The sequence below is a fragment of the Theropithecus gelada genome, chromosome 17 (genome assembly GCF_003255815.1).
Source record: "Theropithecus gelada isolate Dixy chromosome 17, Tgel_1.0, whole genome shotgun sequence".
NCBI classification, from domain to species: domain Eukaryota; kingdom Metazoa; phylum Chordata; class Mammalia; order Primates; family Cercopithecidae; genus Theropithecus; species Theropithecus gelada.
Window position 1 is genome coordinate 79,471,986 of NC_037685.1, and position 7,458 is coordinate 79,479,443.

General features: G+C 42.2%; 1 protein-coding gene across 9 annotated transcripts in view; it reads right to left on the minus strand.

Annotated features, from left to right (window-relative positions):
* Positions 1 to 7,135, minus strand: part of RCBTB2 (RCC1 and BTB domain containing protein 2) — a 44,427-nt gene extending 37,292 nt beyond the window's left edge. For 5 of the 9 annotated variants that reach the window (XM_025364480.1, XM_025364477.1, XM_025364479.1 and 2 more), the window contains exon 1: positions 6,668 to 6,896. The gene's annotated coding sequence lies outside the window, so the exon portion shown is untranslated. Of the gene's footprint in view, positions 1 to 6,667 lie in introns of all 9 variants that reach the window. The other 4 variants (XM_025364484.1, XM_025364483.1, XM_025364475.1 and 1 more) reach the window with 1 other exon arrangement.
* Between the last annotated feature and the right edge of the window lie 323 nt (positions 7,136 to 7,458).

Sequence of the window (7,458 nt, forward strand, 5' to 3'; positions counted from 1 at the left end):
TAGAAAACTTAAAAATTAGCTACATGTGGTAGTACACACCTGTAGTCCCAGCTACTCGGGAGGCTAAGATAGGTGGATCGCTTGAGCCCGGATGTCAAGGCTTCAGTGAACCATGATTGCACCACTGCACTCGGCCCGGGTGCCAAAGATCTTATCTCAAAAAATAATAAATAAATAAATAAAATGTTTTAAAAATGAGCTATGATCACACCACTGCACATCAGCCTAAGCAACAGAGCAAGACTCTGCCTCTAAAAAAATGAAAATAGGCCGGGCACGGTGGCTCATGTGTAATCCCAACACTTTGGGAAGCAGAGGCGGGAAGATTAACTGAGGTCAGGAGTTTGAGGCCAGCCTGGCCAACATGGTGAAACCCCATCTCTACTAAAAATACAAAAATTAGCCAGGAGTAAGGGTGTGTGCCTGTAATCCCAGCTACTTGGGAGACTGAGGCAGGAGAGTCACTTGAACCGAGGAGGCAGAGGTTACAGTGATCCAAGATCACACCACTGCACTCCAGCCTGGGTGACAGAGTGAGACTCCATCTCAAAAAATAATAATAATAATAAATAGATTTTTTAAAATAGGAGGATTAAATAACATTCCAATGAGTAGTATTTATACTATTGTCCCTGTAAGAAAAATCCAAAATAGAAAAAATAATGTTTAATATCAGTGTATTAAAATGGCAAAAATGTGCTTTCTGCTTAGGGTCTAAATCTGCTTACAAACGTCCCCTTTTCTGCATAGGAGGGCAATGTTTCTTGTAGAACCAGGGCAAAAGCTGGCAACAGTATTGGGAAGATTTTCTTCACAGTGACAGTGTTACAGCATAAGATCATCTCACACGATCTTATTATGGGATGACAGTAAGATTATCTTACTATGTGTTACTTTATTAGTTTTTCCCTTATATGTTTGTTTTGGGATATATGACTTGGCTCATATATATATGATATATAGTTATTTATATTAAAAGGTCCTTTGTTCTTTGCAAAACAGTCTCTTATGTATTTCCTCATTTTATTAAAATGTAACCTAAAACTGTTTTTACAGAATCTTACTATACTAATATCTGCTTTGCAATATAAATAGAAAACAGAATGATAAGTAACCTCTCCCAGCAGAAGCTCCCACCACTGATCTCTGTCTTTAAAGGTTCCAAATGGGACACTCAGGGGCCAGTATTTCAAGTCTGTACAAAAGTAATGTTTCAAAGCCAAATATATATCAAGTAAGGTAATCTGTCACATGACATTTCCTATTTCAGCTGTTTTCCTAATTGTATGGCTCTATAATTTATTTTTAAAGTATCCCTGTTTGGGGCAGATAACTCCTTATTTCTATATATTCTATGCTGAGAGTTTTGTCTACACTCTTAAAAACTATGCAGTTGAAGACTACTGAACAAGGGGACACTCTTTTGATAATGCGATAAACACGTTCATTCTTAATCTTCACATAAAGTCAAATAATTCATTTCCCTGTGTAAAACATAAAACAGGCAGGTTGTACATATTATTTTTGGTAAAGTAATCAGTATTAATCAGTGTATCTGCTACACAATGTGTTATATTACTTGGTAATACCTCTGACCTAAAAAATGAGTTAAGCTGCTTACAGGACATAGGTTCATTTGCCTAATTCATTCAACAAATATTAATTCAGTGCCTGCAGTAGGCACTGAATTGAAAGCAAATACATGAGAGAAAACAGAATAACGTAGAGCAAAACAATATCCAGCTCTTAGGGGCTTGTGTCCACATTACCCCAACCCAATGGTAGGTTTCAAGTGCTGATATTTTGCAGTTAATCAGGGGCTTCTAAATGCTAATAATTCTTCTTTAGAAGTGATTCCAGAAGAAGCGGTGAAAAAGAAATAGTAATTCCTGTAGAGAAGTCCCAGTGTTACATATTTTAAAATTCAACTTAATGAGATCAACTCCAAAGCTATGCTTGAGAAACACATTAATATTTTTTAGTGTATGTGCTGCCGAAGCGAGCACGAGAAACACATTAATATTTTTTGGAATTATCTCAATATAGAACTCTATGCTTAAAATTATCCCATCTGGGTGGGCAACACATTTGATGATGCTTTTATAATCAAAAGAAACAGGAAATTAAATAATATCTATGTCTTTTAGGGTACCAGCATGCAGTTTACAGCATCAATGTGTTAACGAGCTGCAGACCACATAAATTTCAATAGGATAATGATGGTTCCCAAATATATGCTTAGGTGAGTCATTAGATAGTATCTTTAATAGCTTTTTAAGGGTCATCTTCAAGTTATAAATAATATAAATACATATACAATAATAAAACATGATCCCAATTTTCACTTGCAAAAAAGGATAATGTTAGCTGCAATGTTAGCTCCACTTAAATGAGATGTCTAAAATCAATGACAAATAACAGTAAAATACCTACATGGCTAATTAAAATGGAACAATTATAAACAGTATGGACAAAACTAAAACACTAAAAGCATAACTAAAACTAGCACACAACCTCAGAGGAAATGATATTGCCATATGTTCATGAAAAACAGAAAACTGTTGTGTAGAATACAGAAACACTGTTGCTATTTTAATTATTTGTTTTTTTTAAAAGTTTTCCAAATTTCAACAAGAGTGATGAGTCAGATCTTCAGTACAAAGCAAAGCAGTATTTAATTGAAAAGATTACTGAGCTTGACAACTTCAGTCTTTTCAGCCACACACAGCCAAAGTGTCATTTTCAAATATGAAAAATAATCAACACAAATGATAAAAATATTTTTAAGTTGTTATATTAACTAATGTGAGTTGAGACTTGAGATCTCATTTGTAAATCCATTTTAAATCTAAGTCCTTATAGATTTAATCCAATTTTTCAAAAAAAAATCTTAACACGCCTGTTACAGAGACCCTAATTGTTAAAGATCTTTGACCCACGGCATACCTATCCCTTCAACATGGCAGGCCCTCTTGGCCTTGGCTCATTTCCACTTGAGATTGGTTTTGTTCAGTATTATATACATGCATACATGCAGCATAATACAGGAAATATTATAATGCACTCAAAATTTGTTTTATTCACATACTATCTCCTACCGGTATGTGTTAGCTCAAAACATCTTCCATAGGGAAATATACATAAGAGATATTAGCTCAGGCCAATTAGCAAGGCTGAAGACATAAAAGAAACTCACTCTAACGTCAGATTAATGCTGAAAAATTATTATGGTTTAAGTTTCCTGGAAACCTTCACGTTGTTAGAATGTGATCACCATGTGAACTGGACACATGTTCCTTCCAGACAATGAAAGCTCGAAGTATCATCTTAGCCTTCCATTGATGGACATTATCAATATCCCTTACCAGGAGGCAAGCTATCCACTCCTTTGAAGTAAAATCTTCATGTGGACCTCTCTTTCAGTCTTTAACAAGAGTCCTTAATGTCACTCTGTAACCCCAATAATTCCTGGTCTCCAATCTCCCTTTTCCTGGACAATTTTAACCTGTAGCAATATTTATTTATTTATTAGATGGGGTTTTACTCTATTGCCCAAGCTGGAGTGCAGTGGTGTGATCATGACTCACTGCAGCCTCAACCTTCCCAGCTCAAGTGATCCTCTCACTACAGCCTCCCAAGTAGCTGAAACTACAGGTGTGTGCCACCACACCTGGCTACTTTTTGTTTGTTCGTTTGTTTTTCTGTAGAGACAAAGTTCTGCCATGTTGTCCAGGCTGGTCTCTAACTCCTAGGCTCAAGAAGATTTGACTGCCTCGGTCTCAAAGTGCTGAGATTACAGGTGAGCCACCACGCCCAGCCTGCTTTGTAGTAATTTAAATCCAAGTAAACCTCAACAGTAGCAGTATCTTGGGGCATTTAAATTTCACTTTAATCAACTGATAAAACCAAACTTGAATATGACAGTTTTGTAGGGCATAAGCAAATTCCATGGATTCCTTACATTTATGGTCCTAGACTAATAATATTTTGGTGTTTGAACACCAAATATTTGTAATCTATGTAAGTAAAGAACATGAGGGGAAACACACTTTACTTTCTAAAATTATTCCTCTCCATCACCCTCTTTCTCTAAGCCTTCTTTAATTATGGATTGAAATTTAGTTAGGTTTATCCGGTTCATTCCGATACCTCTAAGAGAGGTCATTTAATACCTTATAGCATAATATCACACCGGGTGATTTAAGCTCCTCTCCTACACAGTTTCAAAAACAGAAAAGCAACGAACATTCTTTAAAAAGATCTTCACCAGTCATCCACAGTCAGAGGGACATTTGGAAGCAATCGCAAAAAACAGTGGAGACAACATACAGTTTTTCTCAGCACAATTTACATAGTTGTCTGGCTAGTCTCTTCCTTGTAAAAGTCCAGTGTCTTCATTTGATGTGCTAAGTTAAACTGTAAACTCCTGAATAATTTGAACTCTTATTTGGGAAAAAAATGTTTTTTCACCTATATACTATAAAAAATGGTGACGTTTATCACAAGGGTCATGCTGTGGGTTCCCATAAAAGGCACTGTAGAGCGTGATAAAGAACGTTTTCTCCCAGAAGAACATTTATCTCCAAAACCCAGTTCTCCATGTTAAACACCACCTTTGGTTTATCCTTCAGACTCACCATACCCATGATGTTTAAAATTGCAACCCATACCTGCACTCCCAATTCCCTTTCTCTGTTCTCCTTTTTCATAGCGTTTGTAATTTTTTAACCGAATAAGCAAATATGGTTTTTATCATTCTTTGCTAGAATGTAAGCTCCAGAGGGAAGGAATCTTTGTCTGTTTTGTTCACTGATATATCCCAAGCACCAAGGACAGGACCTGACAGAAAATAAACTTTTGTTGAGTAAGTGAATGAATCTATGTTGAGTTCAGTACAAAAATATCTCTGGAGTAAGTTAGTTTCCCATTTTACTTCCACAATCAACAAATACCTTCTGAGCTTCAATTACGGTGGAGGTAGATTGATCATACCCTTACAAATACATAATATCAGACGGTGATTAAGTGCTACAAAGCCAAACTAGCAGTACAAGAGTTTGGAGGGCCAGCCATTTTAGGTGAGGTAGTCACCTCTCTGAAATGATGACAATTGTTTCAAGACTTAAACGAAGTTCTGTGCCATGCAGGCTTGGGAGGAGAGGGAAAGTGAGCATTGAACATACTGGAAATATCAAATGCAGAAGCCCTGGGGTGAGGGTCTGCTTGGCGAGCCCAGCAAGAACAATAAGGCCTGAGTGGTGGAAGTGGGGCATGCAAGAACCTATCATTCTTGTTGCTTTTACCTGCTGCTTAATAACATGCATGTGCTGTCTAGCAGGAAATAAAGAGATTACATTTCAGCCAGAGTATTCATTCTCTGAGCCTAAATGGCTCTTCCAGCCCCCAAATCTGTATCACCACATCATATAAGATTACAAGGCACACAGTAATGACATTGTTAGAAACTCTTCACAGTAGCCTCAGCAGTCACGAAACTGACTTAACTAGGACCCCCGTCTAGGAAGGTATAAAGCCCAGCAGGAACACAATACTAGGAAGGTGCAAAGCCAGGAGGCTAAATAAACGTTAAACAGTGACTGTCACTTTCGAGTGTGGGGGAAAGAGCAATGATCCAGAGCACTGTTTGTGAACTCAACCACTTTTATTCAGCTCTAACAAGGTAAGTTGCCAAGCGCGGTACAAAGTAGCTCCACGAAATGCATTTTGTTTTAGTCCTGGCCTCGAACTGTTGCAACATTTTATGTCATTTTTGCAAAGAACAAAAGCAAAAAGTTCATTCTAAATTCGCCTTCCAACTCAGTTCTTTCTCCGCCAAGACAGAGCGCTTGGAAAGTTTTCAATGTCTGAAAACCTATTTCCAGGGCTGAGCAGATCAGTCATGTTGCGGCTTAAGACGCTCGGCGATTTCTTCCCCTCCCTCCACAGTTCCAAAACAGCTTCGCCTAACAAAGTCAAACTTTCCGCGCTATTCCTGGACATCAGGACCAAATGTCGAAAGCATATACTGCCACTGAGTTAACGAGCTGGTCTGGGGCCCGGGACCTGTGGTACTAGATTTATGGGACTGGAGCCTAGGGGTCGAGGCGACAGAAATGAAAACATCAGCAACCTATGCAGTGCTGCGAGTTGGTTATGTAGGCGAAACTCCAGGCAGGACGCTCCCCCGGGACCCGTGACGGCCCCCTCCCCCGCCCCAGTCGCACCGGACGCGGGAGCCTAAGTTGAGAGCGGCCTCTCGGCAGGTGATCACCCTGGAATGACGCCAAACGGGACCCCTACCAGAGGACTCGCGCATGCGCAGCGCAGCCTGGGCCGGCGCTTCGGCAGGATGTAGTCCCAAAGCTGCGCGCCGGACCCACGCCAGCGGAATTGCGCATGCGCAGGGCAATCTCTGCCCGCGGCCTGGGCTGGGGTGTAGCTCCAGAACCTAGCCTCCAGCTCCCGCCAGCAGGTTTACGCATGCGCGGCGACGCCTAGGCCTGTGGCACGGTAGTGGCTCTACTCCCCTGGGCCCCTCAGCGTTTTCTGGCGGGGAGGTCGGGCCGCAGGGCGGGGAGGGATGGCCTGCCCCAGGGGTACCTGACAGCATCCCACGTCACGGCCGCGATCCCCCTCGGCCTCCCACACCACTCCTCCACCCTCTTACCTCCGCGCAGGCCGGAGCCTCGTCCGCTCCGCCTCCTGGGTAGCGGTTACTGCACGGTCAGGGGCCCTGCGCCGCGACGAGTTGGCGCCTCCCCCTGAAACGGCCCGGCCTCGGCGGGGTGCGCTCGGGTGCCCGACCGACAGGGAAAGGAAGGGAGCGCAGACGAGGGGAGGGGGCTGGCGACGGCGCCTCGCCCCTCCTCTCCTCCCTGGGCTGCCCACCGCCGCCCCTCCCCTTTCTCGCAGACGCCCCCTCCCCTCGTAGTTGACCCCCGGGAGTGGACGCCGCATCTCCAGCTGGGGCCGTCTCAGCTTTTCCAGGGAATTCCTCCGTGGGTCACCCCCACCTTCTCAAGGGTTATGTTCTCGCAAATCTTGGGAATTTGTGGATACCCGTTCTAGAAGAATGAGGCGTGTGTGATGCTGAGAGCAACCTTTTCCACAGCCCCTCTCCTCCAGCCTGCCCCAGCTTTTCTTCTAGTGGTGGCCCCTCCATCTGGGAGCTCCGACGTTTTCACCCCATTGCTTTGGGGCGGAAGTCCTGTAACCCCCTATAGTACAAATGCTGAAATAATGAGGGATGTGTGCTGGGGGGTTCGGTGGGGGTGACCTCAGTTACCTTGGGGCCAAGGGCTTCAGTAACAGCTACCGTCTCTCCTTATTATTATAATATTTTGCAGTAATTTATTATATCACACTGCACTTCTGTTGGCCTTTGTAGATTTAAGGAAAATGCAACACAACTTTGCAATGTGCAATAATTTCTTCCACTGCACTACACTTAAACTGACG